Source organism: Electrophorus electricus, chromosome 6 (genome assembly GCF_041902795.1).
Source record: "Electrophorus electricus isolate QZ-2024a chromosome 6, ASM4190279v1, whole genome shotgun sequence".
NCBI classification, from domain to species: Eukaryota; Metazoa; Chordata; class Actinopteri; order Gymnotiformes; family Gymnotidae; genus Electrophorus; species Electrophorus electricus.
The window spans coordinates 17291410-17314747 of NC_137502.1; the positions used below are offsets into that span (position 1 = coordinate 17291410).

A 23338-nucleotide genomic window follows, 5' to 3' on the forward strand; every position below is an offset into this window, starting at 1 on the left:
ACAAGGGAGTAAGTTTAACTAGGAACACCAACAAGAAGACCTGTAGGAAAACAAGGCCATTCATGGAGCTCACTGCTATCAGATAGTTGTATGATATGAAGTTAGGCTCTAGTGTTTCTCAATACCTAAGGATGATATACAATCAACGTAACACACAATGCTTTTACATCCAGTCAATATACCGGTAAGAAGTGTCAGCCATTTTGACACAGTTTACTTCCCTGGTCCTCCCATCAGGCACAGGAATGGGAGAGAGGAAAACACCCAGGACAGAGGACCACCGATCACTCGCCATGCAGGCATATAGTCATTCACACTTGCACACACACCAGGACATTTTTTTATGGTAGGCAATTTTTATCTCATCTCCATGTTTTGGACTGTGGGAGGAAACCAGAGACTCTGGAGGAAATCTACAGACATGCAGAGAACATGGAAACATCCGCTTACAAGAAGACATTCTCAGCCAGTTCAAACCACTAGCTTCCATCTCATTTACCTTCTTCTAAACATGCTTACAATACTAACACTGCCAAAAATGACCACACCTCAAATGCAACTCCACATCTACCATTATAATTGGTCATCCATGCCACCCAAGGCTTACCCCTGGACAAATGAACAAAGCATTTACTTTACAAATTGCATCAATGACAAGTTTCCAAACACCAGTCTCTGCAATTTCCACATTAACATTAATGAATAAGACCAAAAACAAAAAGCAAAAAAACACTGAAGACGACAGTGAGCAAGTGTAGAGTCTAGCCATGAGCCATTGAAGTGAAAGGAGTGAAGGGCCAGCAGCAGGTTTGTCATAGCCCAGACAAAGAAGCAGGCCGTGGGGGCTAATGTAATTTGCCATTGTTTAACCTTATGCTGCCAGGTCTCTTGTTTTAATGGAGTCTCAGATTAGTTTCACTTACACATGTAATTGGATAAGTAATGAAACATATTACTAACTATCTTAATACTAAATGTTAGGAGACACACTTTCAAGTTTTTTTTCCCTTCTTCTTGTTGAATTACCAAACATCTCAAGTCAGCAGATTTGAAATGTCAGATCTAATTTCAAAACTCTCCAAGACTTGAAGTGTGAGATAGCATGGCAGATTTGATATGTCATGCATTATGCAACGGATGTCCCACACAAGCTTTTAACTTTATTTGGCACCCTTAGCACTGTTCAGGCCCTGAATGGGGCCTAATGTCTTTGCTGTCTGGGAGCACTCAGGTATCCATGGCATTTGGGAATTAGATAACATATCTTACCACAACGCACAAGCTTGTTAACGAGGCATTTCTGTCCTGTAAATGTATTACCCAGATGTTCACCGCCACAAGAAATGAATCAGACGTAGCCGAAAAGTTGACGATTTGGCCTGAACCAAGGCTAAAGACGAGACTGGGAGCTGGGTGGAAAGTGCCGGTTGGCTGAAAGCATGGACAGGGCAGTTCCTGCCGACAGGAGAACAGATGGTGCTGATCCTCTGCGCTCCGCCTTCGCAGCCGTACGAGGGCTGGGGTCGGCTGGCCGGCCCACAAAGCCGATGTGGGGTGCGTTGATTTGTTCATTACCCCAGCATGACGAACAGATTGAGTCGTGGTGGTGTGCGTGAGAGCATGTCCAAAAATAATTCTTTTTTTTTTTTTTTTTTTTTGCTTAACTCATCCTCTGAGAAGAAAGGGTGTGTGTGTGTGTGCGCGCGCGCGAGAGAGAGAGAGAGAGACAGACAATAAGACAATGAGAGTGGTCTGTGTAGAGGATGGAAGATGGGGAGAGAAAAAGAGAGAGAGAGGACAGAGTGGTGGGTGACAGAGCAAAATGGAAGTGAGCCCAGTTACCAGCCAGTGCACATTGGAAGCCTTTACATATTCAAAAAATGACAATAGTACTAATGAATGTAAATAACAAGTGAGTTTATGTACAATGTGGAGCCGATTATTATCACATAATCTAACCGTGCTTTCAAGACTTGAAATAAACTTGGCCCTGTCATTAGATCTGCAGGCAGATGCCTAATGTGAATGGTCTTCTTACTCAGTGCTTACAGGACAGCGCTGCCACTGCAAAGAGAGGGAGCCAAATCCATAGAAACCATGTAGAACAAAAAATGTCAAATCTTTTGGCATGGATAACTGAAAGAGAGAGAGGAGAAATGCAAGGAACTGACAGCTGCTGGCACACAAGACACAGCTCTTCCTTTGATTCAAAGAGAGGGGGGTGAAGGGAAAAACGAGAGAAAGACAGAGTGGTGGAGAATATATATATTTTCGTGAGAGACAGACAGGAGGGTACTACTGTCTCTCTGTATTAGCTAACCCTTTAAAGCTCCTGTGGATTTTACCTGCTGAGCAGAGGGCAGGTAGCTAGCCATCAAAGAGGCTCACGTAGGCCAGAATTTAACCACCTACATCAACTTCTTTGGCAAAGCGGAAGCAGAGTAGGGGAGGGACCTTCCCTTTGTAGACTTCACATTTCCTCCAACAAAGTTTCTGTTGCTTGAGATCACGCTTCTCTCTCCTCTGTGCGGCTGGTCCCTTCTCTTCACCCCCCCCCCCCCCTCCACCTTCTCTTTCTCTCCCTCATTCTTTCTCTTTCTTTCATATACTATGCTGCTTATAGATTTCTTTACATGTATTATTTCACTTACCATCTCCACAAGCTTTAGAATGTAGAGCAACAGACCATATATGCTTATGTACAGGTCAGTGGCAGTCTACCTAATTTTCAGCTCTGAAATCTTTCTGTGCCCCTTGGTCTTTAAAGATGGAGACAACTTGCCTTTCTCTCAACACTTCTTCGGTCATGCTTAGTGGTTCGTGTCCTCGTGGAGTGCTCGAGGTAGCTGTGGGCCAGCGATTTGGGTCCAGCACCTCGGGTATCCTCGCCACAGTGACCTCTGCACAGGAGCAATTTCAGCTGTACTGCTGCACTATAGACACAGCTGCAGAGAACCTCTCTACACTCAGCAGTAGCTTCCTGGAGAACAGACTGCTGTTTTACTCCCAATTGTGCTTTAGTTTCGGGTTTGATTTTCGGACTCATGTTATGGTTGTTTACGCAGGAGTGGGCTAGTACTCCAGCCAGGGAGAGCTACTGTTTATGATCCAGCAGAATGTAGAGAAGGTGAATATCCACAAACATCCAGAGTAATACCAAAAAAATGGCTTGCTGTTTTGTATGTGCATCTATGCACGCAGCAAATGTACATGTCTTCAGTGTGAGTGTGTTTGCCGTAGAAAACATTCTGAAACCAAAATCAGATCATGAAAGAATTAGTATTTTGGGATTACCAGTTTCCAGGCAAAATCCTTAATTGTAAAATTTTACACACACACAGAGAGAGAGAGAGAGAGAGAGACTTTGTTGCACTGGCATTACAAGCTGGTCAAATTGCTTCCCTGATACTGAAAGAGTCATGTGAATTATTGACGAGCACACGCAGTGGGGAGCAGTACGATCATGCCTCGCTCAGCTCCAGCTTGTAAGTGCTCCATGCCATGAAATCTGATCACCTGCTCTGACTGCTTTGGTCCCTCCACTTCAGAGCTCAGCTTGAGTGAGAGGCATGGCGTTACTGACCCCAACCAACAGAACAAGTGGCCAGCACCACCTGGTAACGGCACACCTTCCAAATTCTCTGTTGTGGGCACGTAGTAGTACCCAGTGGTGTTTAAAATAGCAGTAAGAGCCACAGTAATCATTTGTAGGGAAGTTTGCCACTATCAGCATGGAGGATCCTGGTAAAGAGAGTTATTTTGCCATAAAATTGGGAGAAACAGAACCTCACAATGCATCCTTGCGCGTCTGTTCCCCTCCCTTCATGGAACAGTTAAATCTCTCTTTTGAAATTTCATGAAAGAGCGTTGAAGGGGGCAATACAATATTTTGCCTATTTTCCACACTGGCCATGTCTGAATGGGATTATATCAGATAATAAAGAGGGAGCTTATTAAAAGGAAAAAAAAAAAAAAAAAACACAAGTCATTGCTTCAACAATGCCTGACCTGGGCCTGAAGGGAACCAATGATGTTTCAGTGGCGGGGGTAGAATGACAGCCTGGCCCATTACAGCCAATCAGGGATGGTGAGACAACAATAAAACACATTAGATTGAAAATCGGTACATGCATATATTGAAAAGTATTATGACAAACTGCTTCTAGAAGGGCAGTTTGAATGGAGTTATACAGAGGAGGATGTGGGATGATATAACCAAGACATTTCTGAATAAAGATTTTAGAGGATAGCCTTTTCAACAGTGCTGGCTTTCAGCATGGAAGACTTGGAAGAGCTACTTCTGAAGATTCAAGATTCTTTATTGTCATTCATCAGTACACAAGTGTAGAGAAGAACAAAAAGGAGTCAGTAAACAGTGGGATGCGAATCTAATGAGAGCGGTGACCCCCACCAGCATCAGACAGATCACGCAGTAAATTAGACTTTTGTTTTGCCTTCATTAGTGCTGCATTTAACTCTACATACTCAGTACAGTTTCCTTTGTACTAGTCGGAGTTTATCTTTTTTGCTGAGTGAGTTTGTGTTTCCTTTTTTTCTATGTTTCTTCTGTTCTTCTGTCTGCAGGACTGGCTGGAATAAATATTTTTATCTGTTACTTTCTGAATAACTATATCTTGACATGCAGCCCCCTTATACATGCCTCTCCCATCCATTTATCCATCCATGCACTTATGCATTCACCCATCGTAGGCTGTGGGGAGCTCTGAGCAGGTTAATGTAGCTCAAGTGGAGTTACAGGAAGTACCAAAACTCTGGAACTCTAATTAAAACCAAGACTAGTTCTGAAAATGTTTCTCATTCATTCAAATGACTGCATTAATTTAGGTTTTGCTAGTAGAAACAGCATTATTTTTATATCGAAGGCCCATAGACTTCAAATCCAGGTAAACCACATTTCCTTTAGTGCTGCTAGCATGCTCTGTTGCATTTTTATCAGGCAATTTGCATGCAGCTGAGGTCACTTCAGGTGAGTTTAATGAACCAACAGCAAAGACCCTTACCACAAACAGCAAGCTCACACTCATAGGTCGGATGGCGATGCAGTGTGGTGCATGGCATATTTACGACATACATAAGCATGTGCAGCTGCATTGAATCGTGGGGCTAATCCTCTTGTTGTAAGAGATGGATTCTCCTGGAGCACCGTTATGTTTTTTTGATTACGTTTCAGAGCTGGCTTGTTCTAGAAGGAGGTGGTCATCTGAGTCTTCATACCTCCTCTGAGAGTCTGATGCATTCGGAGAAAAGGAGTTCTGTAACAGCTCTGCCACAACTTGTGAGTGGGTCTGTGAGAACTGCGCAAGGGAATACTCAAGAAAAGTAGATGCAGGCCCGTCTGCACACAGCTGAACATGTACCCGCTCTGCTGTAACCTAAAGGCACGAAGGTGCAGAGATTGGAATTTGAAGGATAACATTCTCTCTTTCTCTGTCCTTCTCTCTCTCTCTCCATCTTTCTTATTCTCTTCAGACCGATGGTTTGAGAAGTGCAAAAAAAACCCATAAAGCAACAAGAGAAATTGGCAGCAACTGCAGCACAGATCTCAATAGTACATCACCTCAATGGTATATTTATATAATAGTAACCTGTAAGCTGGTATACTTATTGTAATAACACCAAATAGGTCTTTGATGCTTCCACTAAGAAAATGTGACAGTTCTCAAGAACTGGTTTGTGAATACCTTCCTTTTTTTTTCCTTTTTTTGTCTTGTCTTTGCTTTATTTTCAAACATGCCTCTTCTATGCATTGTCAGATATGGTAATAGTACGTGCATACTGTATTTCTTTTGAAAAGATACTGGGGAAACAGAGAAAGCCAGCCTCACATAAGGATCACTACTGAACTTACAGTGTAAGGCATGAACACTAGAGGCCAGACTACCCATTGCTCTGGCCATTGTAGTTGTTCCTTCTGCACCACACACGATTTTAATAATTACCCAAATGACATGCCTTTGTACATCAGGTAAACTGCAATATGTCTGTTTTGGGAGTGGGGCGAGAGAGAAAGAGAAAGGAAGAAGGCAAAGTGTGTTTACTTAGTATTAATGAGCTATTCATGAACCTTTCATGCACCTTTCCTTATTTCCTCATTTATGAGTTTCACACATATCATGTATAGACCATATCCCAAACAAATCTAACAGCAATTATCAACAACAGCAAGGGCGCATTAAGGCGCATTAAAAGGGAGTGTGTACACGCTTTCATTTCCTCAGAAGATCTGCCACTCAGCTGCCATCATCTCCTCATTAGCATCATCCATTATGTCTTTAGCTTCTGAAGTCCCCCACTCACTGCCAAAGCAATCAGAGATCCGAGAGCTTCGATCTGTCTGCCATCATGCACATGCTAATACACTAGCTTACAATCTGTCAGTATGTGAAAAAAAACAGGACCCTTCTTCAGAAAGGTCATATTCAAAGTACAGCACATTTGGTCACGAGAGCAGATTGGAACTGAGTGTCAAAGTCGTGAGGAGGGGGCAGAATTGTGGTAAGCGGTGCTCATCAGTCCTACATTTAACCGCTCACTGGCTCCGCCAACTCATTTGTTTCACTTCCTGCCAGATATCTGAATAACTGGATAATTGATCTCCGAGTTCGGGGATGCCTTTCTTTTTTACTTTTTTTTATTTATTTATTTTCCCCCATGAAGGAACATACAGAGAACCAGCTCATTAGGAGCCAGAGGGATTGCATTACCCAACAGCAGGTGACAAGGTTGACAAACGTAGCACCTGTAGATTGTAATCAGAGATGGCATCTCTCCCAGAGTGCCAAGGTGTATTCACAAGGCTAGCACCAATCAGATATTTATCACAGTGGTCTTATTAAATCAGAATGTTCTTAGCTACATCTGATTAGAAACAAAGTGAGAGTGAAAACCCATCAAAGGAGAGTAGGGGTGGGAGGTTGAAAGGGGTATGGAAGGCGATTAGGCGGAACTTCCAGAGCTGCCCGATGCCCTTCCAGAGCTCAGCTCCCCTCCATAGCACCATGTTTCTCCTTTGAACTGATCCAACACTGGGGTTCACATAACTGGATTGTTTCAGTGCTGTTGGAGAGGATCAGAGTTTTTTTGGAATAAAATAGGAAAACAAATAATCAAACAAGGGAACAAAACGCACAATGAGCAATCAAGGGTTCCGGAATGGGGACGACAGGCGCCTGGGTTGCCAAGTTCTAATCCAGCATCGCTCCACAGGGGAAAACCAGGGAAACACTGGCACACCAACTGGAAAAGCGGATTAAACGGAATCAGAACAAAAGGCGGAGGGAGTGCTGGGGGAGGATGAAAATTCAAACAAGAGGATGAGGCAGGAAAGAAGCAAATGAAAAAGAGAGGAAGGGGTAGAAATGCTTCTAAGTTGAGGGGAGAGTGGTGGTGGTATAATATGCTGGGGATGTGGGATGCTCGGACATGATTAAGGAATTGATAGCATGCACATTTAGGCACTGGACTAGAAGCCTGCTTAATTGGGCAGAGTCCTTTCCACTAATCCCAGACACAGAGGAGCAGAATGTTACATCATACCAGCTACCAACTAAACATTCCCATAGACATGCAGTTTGGAATTGCTGGAGAACCTCAGAGGAATGACCATTAACCCAGCCACAAACACCAATGCACAGAGAAATTATTTTTCTCACACTCCTTGGCTTCATGGACGAAAGTGAGACTCTTAAGATAAGTCTTTTAGCTAGGGGAGTTCTTATACCAGATCCCTTCCCTTTGCTACGATGGCGTTTTAGGGCCATTATAGAAGAACATAATTAAAATGATAATTAAAAGGCTGCTTGCCAGGTTCAAAATAATAGTTCTAGCCATTCTAGCAAAATAGCAAAATATTACAAGATTAAATTTGGAACTTAGAAACTCAAAACTTATGAAACTTCTTATGGCAAACAGACATGCATGAGCAGGTTAATTGCCTACACCTCCAGGACAACATATTACACATCACAAGCACGGAGACCTCTCATCCTTTAAAGAAATATAATCACACCAGCACACACTTCCCAAATCTGACCACAGCAATCTAATTCAACAGGGAAAACAATCTCTCGCATCCATGACCTCAGTTTGAAAGTCACAGAGATACAAAGAACTGCATTGTGGGAAAGAAATGAAATAGTTCCCAGTGGTGGAATAGTGAAATCCTAAGTAAAGCAAGTGGAAAAAACTAAGGTGCTATTTTGATATGGATAGAAGCACTGTCTGACAGAAGAGCAAGACAGCATTACACTGGGAAAAACCCCTCTTTTCACACTATACAGCCTTTACTCTATTTCTATTTCTGTAACACCTTTCACACCATGCCATCATTCTAGAATCTGTTCTTCTACAATCGGCTCTTCTAGAGTGACACTCGTGGAGCTTTCCCATTACCTAAGCTCCCACTGAACTTCACCATAATCCATGTATATGCCCCGGCACACTGAGAGATGTCGTAAGCATTAGTCATGCAGGCGTGAAAGAAGGATAACTGTGACATTTTGGCAGTTGTTCAAAAATGCAGCAAATATGTTAAAATACCTTTGGATTGAAATAAGTCTTTCTAGGAGAAACTAAATAGAGTGTAAGCTGTCTGTTTTAATTATTTAATTATTTTTTAGTGCTGTTGGCAGTCAAAGGAGCCAAATGTCCACTTCACTGTATATATTCCAAAAGGTCACAAAGATCTGTCCAGGCAGAACCACAGAGCTACTATTGCGTTCACTGGCGTCTTTTTTGGGATAACATTAATACTCACCTGTATATAGATGAGGCATGGTAGGAACTGACTGCCAGAGGAGAAGGGAGGAACCCCAGGATAAACACTCCATTTAAGACCAAGAGGGAGCTAGAAATCGATCACCCAGATGCAATGGTTCAGATACGACTTTTGAAAGTATACATTTCACTTGCTGGGAAGAGATTTGAATTAGGCAAGGGAATGAATGAAGTCAAAAGCAAAGCTGAATCCTAATAATCTGGATGCATATTTCATGAGACCACAGTCAATAGTGTTTTGTACTTCCTCTCTGGTGTGAACGAGGACTGAATTCCGGGAATGGTTCAGAGAGGAGAGAAGGCTGACTCACTCACTCTCACAGTTGCAAGAGTTTAGATCGCATTGAATTCCTTTAGCCTTTTGCCAGCCATCCTGGATCAGAAGGGAAGCCAAGCAGCGCACAGGATCATACCAGAACTGAAATGACCACTTTGTTTTTTGTTATTTGAGCTATGCCAGTGTGTGGACATGCATAAACGAAAGACACAAAAGAAATCCACTTCCTGTCATACATTAGCCTTTTATCAGTAGAGCAGATCAATCCAATTAGCGCAGTCTGTCTCACATGCACATAGTGCACAGAGATACAGACATATGCTTCATTTAGTGGAGGCCCCAGAGCTTGGATTTAAGTTCAGATTTCATGGCACATTAACCCCCTCCCAGCAAGTGGGTAATAAAGAATCTTTAATAAAAATCCTATCTGCCACACACACATATATAGTCATGTCCAAAAGTTTTGAGACTAGCACAAATTTTGGTTTTCACAAAGTTTCCTGCTTCAGTTTTTATGGTGGCAATTTGCATTAACTCTAGATTGTGAAGAGTGATCAAATGAATTGCAATTAATTGCAAAGTCATTCCTTGCCATGAAAATGAACAATAATTATTGCATTCCAGCCACTACATTTCAGCCCTGCCACAAAATAGCCTGCTAACAAGTTCAGTGATCTTCTCGTTAGCTCAGGAGAAAGTGTTAACGAGGACAAGGCAGCTGATTTATTTCAACCATTTATCGAATCATCAAGAACTTCAAAGAGAGATTTTCATTTGCAGTGAAGAAGGCTTTGGGGCACCCAAGGAAGTCAAGCAAGCATCAGGGTCATCTCCTAAAGAGAATGAAGCTACGGGATCAGGTTATCACCAGTGCAGCACTTGCTCAGGAATGGCAGAAGGCAATTGTGAGTGCATCTGCATGCACAGTGAGGCGAAGGCTTTTGGAGGATGGCTTGGTGTCAAGAAGAACAGCAAAGAAGCCACTTCTCTCCAAGAAAAACATCAAGGACAGACTGACATTCTGCAGGAAGTATAGGGATTGGACTGCAGAGGACTTGGGTAAAGTTATTTTCTCTGATGAAGCCCCCTTCAGACTGTTTGGGACATCTGGACAAATGACTGTCTGGAGAAGAAAAGGTGAGCGCTACCATGAGTCCTGTGTCATGCCAACAATGAGGTATCTTGAGACCATTCATGTGTGTGGTGCTTCTCATCCAAGGGAGTGGGTTTGCGCAAAAGTTTGCCTAAGAACACAGCCATGAATAAGGAATTGCATCAAAACATCCTCCAAGAGCAACTTCTCCCAACAAACCAGGAGCAATTTGGTGATGAACAACTTCCAGTATGAAAGAGCACCATGCCACAAGACAAAAGATATAACCAAGTGGCTTGGTGAACATAACATTGAAATTTTGGGTCCATGGTCAGGAAACTCCCCAGATCTCAATTCCATTGAGAACCTGTGGTCAATCCGCAAAAAGAGGGTGGACAAACAACACAGAAACTTCAAGCTCTGATTAGGCAAGAATGGGTTGCCATCAGTCCAGTCAAGATTTTGCCCAGAAGCTGATATCCAGTATGCCAAGGTGAATTGTAGAAGTCTTAAAAAAAGGTCAACACTGTAAATATTAAGTCTTTGCTTAAACTAGATGTGTAAAAAACATATGAAATGTCTATAATTGTATTTCACTATACCATATAAACATCTGACAAAAGAATCTAAAAACTGAGGCAGTAAACTTTGTGAAACCAAATGTGTGTGTCAGTCTCAACTTTTGGCCATGATTGTACACACCGTCTACTGCTATTAGAACAAAACACGTACATATTCACTCACATATTCACATGCATATTTCTACTACTACTAGAATAGTGGACACACCCCACCACACACACAAAGACACACACTAGCTATCACCACTGTCATTAGAAGCTAGTTCTCCAATGTTCTGTAAGCACAGAGGATACTTTAGCCCTTTAATGAAGGACGCGGCCCACGCTATCACCTACATCCTCCCCCGCTGCTGTAGGGGAGCTCTGATCACCCTCATCAGTTTGCTCCTAACAAAGCTTCAACAGCACCCCACACTTAACATTAGCTCAGCAATGGTTAACGGAGCAGGTGTGACTCTGATTGATTCTGCCAAGAAACTGCAAGACCACCATTATTTCTACATAATAGTTATATGCATTTGGTTTTGTTGCTTTACATATTTTTTTTCTGTTATTCTGTATTCTGAAATGTTCTTTAAAGTAAGCACCATAGCTGCCAAAACAAATGTTGGTTTTTTTTCATAGCCAATAAAGTGACACTGAAATGGTTAAACTGCTCTTGGTTTAACTTCAAATGGGCGTCATAGAAATGATCTTTCAAGGACTGCACTGTGTTAAATTAGGTTGATATAATAAATTAGTCGTTGAACATGTCGTGAATCAACAACTGCCACCTGTCAATCGCAGTCCTTTCGAAAAGTGTGCGCGCTACGTGCAGACGCCTATTGGAAAGCATGTATTGTTTAAGCCCACAGCCCATGTCGTATAGCCCATAAAACCTGCTCTGACAGTCATGCATAAACAGGGAACGCCGTGAATGCGCTAGATTACATATAGCGTCACGAACGTTTCAAATCATCCCTTCGCTTGCTTTCACCTCTCCCATCTGGTTAATCTAGCGGAAGAGGCACCCGTCACTTCAGCTCAGGTCAGCGCGTGCCTTTATGCTCACTTATGTAAGAGAAATAGACAGATACGTGATACAGGAGGAATCATCGATTATATGTGTGAAACAGCAGACCCTATTCTTTCGAGTTTGTTTTTCGTATCTATATATCTATTTTAATCTTATTTTATCTTTCTTATAGGCATTCGCATCAGAGTGAAACTTATCTGCAGGAGTGATCTTTAATGTTTGCATTATCTACTTTTTTTTATTTCTCCTTCGGGAAACTACACGTGTCACTGACGCGTTCTGTCTGACACCGCTTCGTTCACAACTCTCCCACGCAAACGGCTCGGCAAAAGACATTCGCTCTGTACTTATATACAATCTTTCAGGTAAGTCCCGTCTGACGAAGATTTAAAAAATGAACCAGAATGTCTTCCTTCCTGTTTGGATCATGACCCTTACCCCCCATTTCACTGCTGTGTGCGCGCTATCGTCCTACCCACCTTCCCGTTTGTCATGAAGTGAGAAGCCGAGGGGCTGCTGGCGAAGCGGCGTTAATTGGCGTGGAAAGCGACTCTTCCTATGATTAATGACTTTCAGCACGCTCTGCCTCGCTATCGCGCTGAACGCTGCGCCCCTACGCGCTGACTGTGCGCAGCGGGGTGCGGTCGAGGAAAGAGAATAAAGAAGGAGAAGAGAGAGAGATGATGAGAAGGAAAATGGCAGGAGATAAAAAGAGTGAGATAGAGAGAGAGAGAAGTTGCGAAAAGTAAACAAGCGGAAGGGGTGGGTCTTTCAAAGGCAATTGCGCGTAACTTGATGGATGCACATAGATAAGATTCTCCTACCTTCTCCCATCGTCTTCTCACAGATTGTTGGTGAGATTTGTATCGTACGTTGTTTCATGAGGATAAATACTGCATGAGGGCTAGTGTCAATGTTCAAATACAATATCCTTCCTCTATCTATGTGTGTGCGCACGCGTGCGTGATAGATAGCATACATCAAGCTACTCTGATGATTCTTTGAGCCAGTAAACATATAAAAGGGCCATTTGCTGTATACAATACAAACTGTCCCAATAGAACAGTGAACATGCATGAAAATGTATACCTGGTGTGTGTTAGATGCTCCATCACTCCAGGGTGCCATTTACAATAAGCAGTGAGAAACACAGTAGTGACTGTTATGTTATGAAAAAATTATATGGTTCACTAATAGAAAGGAAAGTTGCAGCAAAATCCACATTATATACCTGATACTGTCTTCCCAGTTCACAGGGATGTGCTGTCAGCAAATATGAAGAGAAAGATTACTAAATAACACAAATACCATCCAGTGTTTGTGTGTGTGCATGCATGCACACTTAATGGTCATCTCTACATAGTTTGATCTTTTCTGGACTCCTGTCCATTTTCCTTTCTTTGCTGTTCAGATTCTCAGTCATATTCTCCTTGGTCTCAGGTTTATGGACTCTGTTGTTTCTTCTCAGTGTAGTTTCCCTATCTGACATACTTTCTATTTCTGAGATTTTTCTGTACTCTGGTGTTTTCTTCACTTATTGCTTTCTTCTGAAAATTGATTTAAAGTACATTTCCAAGTTGAAGATTGTTTTGGCCTTTCTTCTTTGTCTGTCACTCTCTGTCTCTGTCACTCTCTGTCTCTGTCTCTGTCTCTCTCTGTCTCTGTCTCAGGTTTTTTCCTCCTGAACCTCTCTGATGGGGCCTCATTAATCATTCCACTGCTCTTTCTTCACATGGGAAGCAGTTCTCCATTTTTTTTCTTCTTCCCCAACCACACCCCCTTTTTTCTGACATGCTCACATTTTTACTTAACATCCATGAAGCCCAACCCATGTGCATGGGTGTGGACAGATGCCTAAAGCCAGTTTGCTCCAGTTTCTCAAACCAGAAGCACATTCTTATAATTGCCTGTATAGCATGTAGGTGAGTACCATGGCTTGGACCTACCATCACCGCACTTTCCGATCACATGTCGGAGAAATTGTCAGAATAGGTGATGTCAGGAACTGGCACCCATGTTATTGGTGGACATAAAAAAATCTTTGGTTTATGCCCCCCCCCCCCAAACTTTCATTATCACCTTGGTTTAAACATTTTTGAAATATTTCATTAGAGGTATTTAAAATAGCAGATCAACAGTCTAACCTGCTTTCTGGTGTCTTTTTTCAAATTAAATCAGACAGTTTACTACTATTTGCAGTCTATCAATCTGTTGTCATACTACCCTGTTCTTGTCACAGGATTCCTATGAATGGTTCAGCATTTCTCTCAGAGTCTTCAGTACAATATCACTGAGTCTCATTTGAATGCTGTTGAAAAAGGCACACATGCTTTCATGCCAACTACTCTCACTTTTTTGCTTGCTCATTTGTTATAATTTACTGCCTCTTAACCAGGAGCTAATCCGAGATTAAGAGCAGGAGAAGGCGTTTCACGCTCTTGTGGACGTTTGTCTCCTCACTGCAGTCTCTTCTGTTAAGTGCCCTGTTTAAAGAGGATTTTGCACAAGAGCTGCGCATGGCCAACACAGCTGAGTGGCCTGTACACCACTTTTCTCCAGGTACACTTTCCCTGTTCAGTTTAAAGGAATAGAAATGGGACACATTACCAGCAACTATCAAACTACTAAACTACCAAACATGCTTTCTTCTTCAATAAAATACCTCAGTCTCACTATGCCACATTGTCTTTCATTCCCTCTCTCTCTCTCTCTCTCTCTCTCTCTCTCACAAAAGGTTACAAGTGTAATGTATCCAATGACTCATCTCTGATACTCTTGCTGTCTAATTCTGTATGTACATAACTCTCAAGTCAAAATGCCAAGGTTGCATTTGATAATTAACTAGAAGGAAGCAGTGAGGTGAGTGTTGATGTGAGCATTTGAAGCGGAGTGACATGAGTCACGGGTGTTATGATCATAGCATGTGCCAGTATGTGTATTCAGGAAACGATTTCACCCTAACCTTCTAGCCCATCCCCTCTTGTTCCTCTGCAGGGTTTACCTGGGGAGATCATGTCAGAATCCCATGATGCACTGCTGCAGAGTCTCTATGGCCTACAGTGCAGCAGTGACACCTGCAGGTGTGAAGAGAGGAAGGAAAGCTCAGTATTTCACCCCCTTCGGTCTCTTTCTCGTTTCTCTCTCTCTCTCCTGTTTTCTCCCTTTTTCTTTTACTCCCACTCTCCTTCTCTTTTTCACCCCCACCCTCTCTCTCTCTCTCTCTCTCTCTACCCATCTCTTTCTTGCTCTCACTCTTTCTCAGAAGGACGAGTGTGCAGTGTGATCCAGGGCGCAGTGGGTCGCTTCTCCGCCTAATTAATATGCACAGCAAGGCTGGGCTGACAGAATCCAATCAACACTGCCTGTGAGAGAAGAGTGTCTACACACACGCATGCACATGCACACGTACGCACACACACACACAAACACAGATGCATGCTCGCACAAAGAGAAAGAGAGAGAAGGAACACAGACAATAAGATACACAAAAATATCTATATTCTGAGATTTTTTTTTTTCAGCAAGCCAAACATTAGCAATGAAAAATGCATAAATGTGAATTAAATGGCATCGTTAATTACACATTACGTCCTGGAGTTTATGTTCAGAAACCCTGCTGCTCAAAGACTGTTAGCGATGCTATAGGCCTTCCTAGGAGTGATGGGCCATACAGTCCCTGCCAGGCAGAATAGCGCACCAGATCCTGGGTACCCTTCAGAATGTCAGCTCTGCTGCCTGGACACACCATGTGGCAATTTAAGCTCAAGTTAATTTCATTTTTTCAAAATGTGAGGCACACAGCTAATATAGTAGTTACATTTATTTGCACAAAAGTTGTGATTTTAATGTTTTTTCTTGGAAATTGTGATTCTCTAAGTTCTTTAAAAACCTTTTTCCTGGGCAATGTCAAGTCAAAAAATAGAGATTAATGGCAGTTCTTCAGTAATACATACCCTTTTGCGCGCGCACACACACACACACACACACACACACACAGAGCACCAAAGTAATTAGAAGTCTTTGGAAGTGACATTAGAAGTGATTGGAAGTGACATTAAAGTCATGGGTAACCACATAAATACAAACACATCAGCCTCTAATATCGGCCCCAAATTCCCTCCACTCACCTCCTTCTCATTATAAAGTTACGAACAAGACTCCAGTACCCAGCATGCCAAGCCCCCTGCAGTGTCTCCTGGGTTTCATTTTATTGGCATTTTTTGTGGTTAATTATATTTCCATGGTAACAAGCTAAATGTGATATTGTTGTAGGACTAGTATTGGACATTGTTCAAATTCCTGTGTTGCAGTACTGCTCAGTTGCTGTTGTTTATATCTTCTGAAAGTCATCCTGAGGATAGTTAAAACTACATGAAGTGTATTCACTGGCCAGTTAGCATGGTTGGACCAATGACAAATCTACTCTTGTAAACACTCCACATAACCATAATCCCATAGTTTTATGTCATGAATTATATACTTTTTTCTGGATTCACCAGAAGCCTGCTTTTATGAAGCAATTACAAGTACCAAGCATATGATATCATATCACACGTTGATGCTGATATACAGAACATGTGCAAAGCTAAACTCTTGAATGGTTACCCTTAAGAGGCATCTAAGCATTTTGTTTTTTATTCATTTATCATGAACTGCAGACCTGTGGCACATGTATACATGTGCTAAACTGGGTAGGGAAGCAAGCCTGACTGAAGATGTGGATGTTCAGGGCAGTATAGAAAGTAAGGGAGCAATGTAAAGAGGTGAAGCTCCGTAGTAATTGGATCCATAAATCCAGGTGGAGCTCTGTAAATTGGCTTTGCTCACCTAATTCACTGTTTTAGACCTCTTAATTTCTGAGGGTGCCCTCGGGGCAGAAGCAGCAGCAAGGCCAAAAAGCCAGAGAAAGCATTGATTGTGTTTGATCGATTGATTGGTTTGTGAAGAGCGGATGGGACAGGCACGTGTGTGTGTGTGTGTGAGTGCATGTGCATGCATTTGTGTGTGAGTGTGTACATGCAAAAGTACATTTGCTGGTGACAATACAGATAGATACTCTAAGACAGCAAAACAATACAAACTGTAGAAGGAGAGCGATATATACACAAGGTGACAGGTTTGACTGGATGTATGAGGAATAGAAAAAGGGAGATATGGAGGGATGGACAAAGAAAGGCAAAAAGAGTGGAGGAGACAGAGAAGGAGTGTGCTAGAGAGAAGTGAAAGAAAGGGATAAAGCGGGAGTCTATGGCAATTACTTGCCAAGCTGTTAGTCAGTGTTGAGGGCTCTGATTGTCTCAATAGACAGTCTCCTCCCAAAACTCATTAGAACTGATGAAGGGATCAAACCCTTTTTAAACAACCTCCCCATCCCTGGTTTGATCTCACTGTTTTTCTCATCACCAACACCTTTCAGTTGCCTACAGTACAGCTGTAAGACAATGTAGGAATGGTTTCTAAGGTTTTTCCCTATGCAGTGATCCGTCTCTGTTTCTCTCTCTCTCTCTCTCTCTCTTTCTCTTTCTCTCTCTTTGTCTCTCTGTCTCTCTCTTTCTCTGACCTTTTTATCTTTTTTTCCCGGATGGCTCTCACATATGCAGAGCAGGTGCTCATCCAACATCGTCTTCAAACCGGCACCATTCAGAATAACTAACCACATCCATCATGTAGCTGCTTACCATATAATATTACCACTCTGACTGATGGGCCTTATCCATGATCGAGTTGTTTATGCAGTGCAGAATCCTCACTGTACTCATCCAGGCAAAATAATCAGCTCAGTGTCACATTCATTAGCTTTTAGCATCCCACAGTGATGGACCACCGAGCAGAGGTTCAATAAAGCGATGGCACCTGAACTGATGTTCCTTATATGCTTTAGCCTATCTTATGGGTTATAAAACCATTAGAGCCCCATTAGGTGGGTTATCTTTTCCTCCATTTTCATCTCTCTCCCTCACCCTCTCTCTCTTTCTCTCTCTCTCTTCCTCCCTCTTTCCCTCCCTCTATGCCTTATTCTCTCCGGGGGCACTTCATCACAGCTGTAAAGCAGATAAAGTGTGCTCTATGCATAGATCATAGAAACCCTTGCAGTCAGTGTAGTTAAGATCAGTAAAGGAGCATGCAGACTCAAACAGTCAAATGAGTGCTGAATGCATGGTTTAGTATACATGATATCTGACAATTTGGTGCTGTACATCATATCAACAATGCAATTCATTTTTCTCCCTTCATGCATATCTGTACATAACTGGACTTGAACTCCTATAAAAGGACTATTTAAATAATGTAATTTAAATAAGCCACTTATGAATAAATAAATAAATAAATACATTAATTAATTATTTTTTTGCCTCCTGCAATGATGGAAACACACCAGCAAAAAGGCCAGAACACACCTACCAAACCTTCAAAGACAAACACTGACATTCTAATGTTGATTATTGGCAGTTGTTTTCAATACGACTGCCAATGGCACACCGAACAGACATAACTGGACAGAATAGGAAAGCCAACGGCCTCTCTTTCTATTGTCCAAAACGATGTAATTATCAATGCAAAAACAGTCAAACAGCTGATTCAGTGAACTGGTCACTATGGTAATAAGACAAGCGTGACCCATGTTTCTATGGATACACTGGTGCACAGAAGAAGAAGTTATGATCAACTGCTCGAACTTTACCAAACATGGACAGATATGAACAGAACTTGTCAAATTGGACAAACCATTTCCTGAAAAACACACATAAAATTAACATTAGTGTGTGTTCTTGGTTGTTTGTGTTCATCCGGTTGGTGTGCTCTGGCCTTAACACTGCAAGGACACAAATTTAAATCTCTTTGTGGGACACCAATTGCCAGAAATAAAGATTTCTTGATAACGTATCCTTTCTAGTGCAGTGTCACTGACTCCTCTAATAAAAAATAAATACAAAAAAGTTAATAGGAGAAGATATCCTATGGTATAGGCCAGACTTTGGTTTGCTTGCTCTGTAAAATCACCGTATCCCTGGGCAAGCCTGCTCTACCACCACAAATAAATATTTGTGTCTACATGTCAACAACCTGTTGTACCAGATATGAGTTTCTGTGGCTGACAGAATACTCTTTACTAAAAATATGACCACTCTGATCAGGAGGTGTTTTAGGAGGTGTTTCTTGGTTTACTGTCTCCCCACCCCAACCCCCCAAATAGCACTGCTTTAACATAAAGCTAAATGGCCAAACACTAATTAATCAAGGTAATGTTATGTATAGCATCACTTAGACTTCAGTGCCAGCAGGCTTTTGGATGAACGTTTTCAGTTCCCTTACTGTTGTAGTACTTAATACTTAGTACTTAATACTTAGTGAATAATACTTAACAGTCTAAAAAGATTTAGGCTTCAGATGTGTAAGGGATCCTAGACAAAAGAGTGTGCTAGAATGGTATAACCTAATAAAAACTGCCATTTTGGAGTTTTGTTGTTCAAATAAATTCTTGGCTAACTTCCTGATGGCTCTTGATATTACAAATGTAATACATTTTTAAACTATCAGGAGGTGATATTTATATCAAATCAAATTGGTTCTATCACATAAATACATATTATAAATACTATTTATGTATATTCTTTACATTAAGTCACATACAAGTGGTTGGTTACTTTAGTTGTTAAAATGTGTTCTAAAATACCTTCCTATGGTTTAAATGTATACAGTTACTGAAAATGACAGCTTTCATGTTGCAAATTATAGGTAAAAATAACTTTTGAAACGTTATTTTCTGCACAGTGTCCACTACATAGCTACATCTACAACAGTATCTAAGGAGGGGGAGGAACCAATAATAGTGTGCTTGCAACAGAACCATCATCAAAGCACTTAATTCCAATTTAACTGCACACTTTTATAAGAAAGACAATATTAAAATAAACAAGATGAATTACAGCAAAAAGAAAATTACATCCAGGTTAATTAGGACACTGAAAATAATACCCACTTCCACGTATTGCTTCAGGTTTTCCCTGGCACAGAATGCCTGATGCAGCTCATGAAGGGCTTGATAATGAGCTGATGAGCTGGATCAGGGGAATAGCAGGGGAAACTTAACGACATGCAGGGCTGTAGAGCCTCAGGACTGGAGCAGCAAACCCCTGATTAGGACAAAAATGAGGATAATCGGGTTATTGAACCACAATGGCCCATGCAATACTTCTTTCCATCTATCCATCTTTCCATCCATCCATCTATTCATCTCTCTATCTGATATGTGTAGCCTGGGAGATGAGAGGTGGAAACATCAAGATGGGGGACTGTGGCAAGGATGTAATGTAAAGGGACTGGAACCATCCATCTTACTAAGCTGGGCCTTCAGAGGGTGGGGGAAAGAAAGAGTTGAGAGGGAAAAAGAGAGAGAGAGAGAAAAAAAGAATGTAGAGTGAATGAGTAGTGCAGTATTCAGTGAAGTGAGGCCACAGTGGCCCAGCAGGGCCCTAGCACATATAGATCTCATTAACCAACTACTTTTAGTGTTTTGTAGTTGTTGAGGGCATTGTCAGCACATAGAGTGGGCTCAATGGGAGAGGCCCATTTCGCTCTCCCACTAACCCCTGTCATTGCCGATAAGTCCTTATTTCTCTTGCCAGGACTCAGGACTTTGGAGGTGTTGGGATTTGTCACTCAAACTCCCCCAGGCGTCCAGTGTTAAGATGGGTCAACCAGATGGACGGCACACAGGTGACACCTACCCCTGACTGTGTGGCTTGCTCTGCACCTAAACTGCACGGTGGAGCAAAAATGTGCCTTTCATATTACCCCATGTTCACTCAAATTGCAGCGTGGAAGAATAATCGCCCAGCAACCCCACACTCCTAGCAACCGTGCATGCGGGCACGTGGGCCCCGGAGGTGGCACCAGCAGCGGCAGCGTCTGCTTGGGTGGATCCTTTTGGTCACGGTTGTGAGTGGGCATGTGCCAGGAGGACAAGGCACGGATGCAGATCAGTAAGCTGGTGCTCCGTATCGCACTGGGTGCATGGCCGCTCGCCGATCCATCCAGTTGCGGCCCACCGAGGATACATTACGTCCCTTGTGTGGAAAGAATCAATGTGCATTGCCCGTGGCTGTGGACAGGAGTCTGCATGCATGGCCTGTCTCTCTTTCACGGACGAACACAGATGTACATGCTTTAGTTAAGGACCACATTTGATCTGCTAGTCTGAATCATACACATGAATGACCACACACACACACACACACACACACACACACACACACACACACACACACACACACACACACACACACACACACACACACACACACACACACACCATGTGTGTGCTGTGCAACCACACTTCCTCATTTCATTGTTCGTGCCATATTGCCTGTAGTTAATACACAATGCATTGCACTCCTTCCAATTCTTTTTCCAATCTCTCCTGATCTGTATCCCTCTCCCCATTTATTCCTCCTGATCTTTGTGCTCTGTATCTGTATCTGAGTGTTGTATTGATTATTGATTTCAGCCAGCCTGGGGAGGCAGTGATAGAAATGGGGTTATCCGCCAGTGCAAAGAGTACAGCTGTGTGATGTCTTTCACCTCTGATCAATTCCAACTATCGCCATCTCTCACAGCCAACACAGGTCAGGTCCTAGTGACATTGCCCACCTGAACTCCTCTCTCTCCCCTAGATTCCCCACCCCCAACCATTCTCTGTGGTGAGTGACATGTGACGCGTAGGGAGGACAGAGACCCCACCCTCACTGTCTACTGTAGGACATAATGACTGAATACTATCATATTCAATCTAAGCACACAGAAAACACTTCACAACCCTCCAAGCCATACTGAGAGGCACTGCATGGAAGAGTGAGAACAGCAGAGTTTAAAGACCACTTGGGAATCATCATCTTCTGTAAGGGTGGTTACTGAGATTATCCATTGGGATGGTAGCCATGAGTACCCAGTAACTGCACTTATATTGCTTCCTGTCTATATGAAAGAGCAGAAAGCATGCTGCTGTGCGGTCAGCTGCCATATGGCATAAAAGTTATCAACCAACTTTGTGTGCGTGGGTTTGTGTCCAAGAATGAAATTCGGCCTCTCTTGTTGTGTACTAAGGCACACACCAGCTGGAGATTTTATTCATTATGTGCAGAGTAACTCGTGCTGCCTGAAACACACCACGGCTGCACTTACCACTGCGATGAGCTCACACACCACCTTTGTTCAACCTATTTACGTCATGAGGGGAAAAGAGGAAGAGACAGCCAACAAGAACATTGCAGCAGGTGCCGAAAGAACAGGTAGCGTCACTAATGAAAGTGTCAGAAGTGTAACATCCAGCCAAGAGACAAAAGGTGCCTGGCAGCCTGGGGACTGGTGGAACGGGAGACGGGTGGGACAGGGGTGATGGGGTGACACTCAATACTGCTGGACACGGGCAGTTAAACGTCCTTCAACCCTCATCTGGGGGAGAGACAGAGCTGAGAAGAGAAAAAAATTGAACAGAAGAAGTGGAACAAGGATGGGAAGACCAAAATATGGATAGCGTAATAGAGGAGGGAAGCTAAGAAGGTCAGGTAGAGAATGTATTAAAGGTGGAGGTGTTAGAAAAGCCCAGATGTGCTCTATTTCCATTTTATCTTTGGAATCTTACATTGACTTCCCCAACTTTAATGTTAAAGGTACTTTATTGTGTGACTCCGATGCGCCTGCTGACTGGATGAACGAGAGGAAGACAGAGTCAAGCAATTGGTTTCTCATTAACAAATATGGATATTACCCTGGTAGAACTTCAAATCAAGACTCTATACACAAGCAAACCACCCTTTAATCTTAGTGTACCTAAAATGAACAATGTCCTGTCCGGCAATTTATGGTACTACTCCAAAACCAGTGAAGTTGAATTAAGAGTTGCATTTTCCAAGATGAAGAACTTGGACTGGTCTCACTTCTCACCAAGTTCTAAGCTATCTTTTGTGAGTAAAACAGGATCATTATGTAGAATATTGTATGAGTGATAAAGTTAAAATTTGAGTTACTGTCTAATTCCTTCCTTATATTTTGTCTGGGAACAAAAGAACAATTAGAAAACTTTAATACACTAACATTCTTTGCCTCACCAATATTTTGTAATTTGATTTTTTCTTCATGAGTAGAGCACGTAATTCATTTACAGACAGAAATTGCCAAATTTCTACACTAAGCCTGTCTGTAAGTGGTTTGGGGGTAAACAGCAGGAGATGCAGGAGCCTTTCCTAGACTGCACCACTTTCTAATCCTCTCTTTCAGCCTCAAAGGATAATTATCATCTAGAATGAGACTCCTCTTCATGTCATTTTAAATAAACAGCTGCACAATGGATTTTTTTTATAAACCAGAGAATCAGCAGAGATAAACCTCCTGAGTTGCTCAATGAGCAGTCAGGCCTTTCCCAGTGGCAAATGAAAATGCTTGTTTTGTTGAATGGGTGGATTTGCAAGACACTCCACTTGATTCGTGTCAGGAGGCTGAAGGATTCAAACGTGTATGTGCGCATGCTCAGTTTCGCTGGTGGTTTCACACACACAAAAAAAGCAGCAATCTACCAC

General features: G+C 42.3%; 2 long non-coding RNA genes across 3 annotated transcripts in view; one reads left to right on the forward strand and one right to left on the reverse strand.

Moving 5' to 3' along the window:
- LOC118241254 (uncharacterized) overlaps positions 1-12423 on the reverse strand; it is a 60312-nt gene extending 47889 nt beyond the window's left edge. Inside the window, exon 1 of the long non-coding RNA XR_014124208.1 lies at positions 12242-12423. This is a non-coding gene — a long non-coding RNA (uncharacterized LOC118241254). The remainder of the gene's footprint in view (positions 1-12241) is intronic.
- LOC118241133 (uncharacterized) lies at positions 11669-22873 on the forward strand. Of its 2 annotated transcripts, none has more exons than XR_004775858.2 (7): positions 11669-11774; positions 11935-12127; positions 13433-13684; positions 14158-14321; positions 14757-15126; positions 20390-20480; positions 20581-22873. It is a non-coding gene; the product is annotated as an uncharacterized LOC118241133 (long non-coding RNA). The 2 variants fall into 2 exon arrangements; XR_014124206.1 differs by having other exon boundaries at positions 14228-14321.
- Positions 22874-23338: the final 465 nt, after the last annotated feature.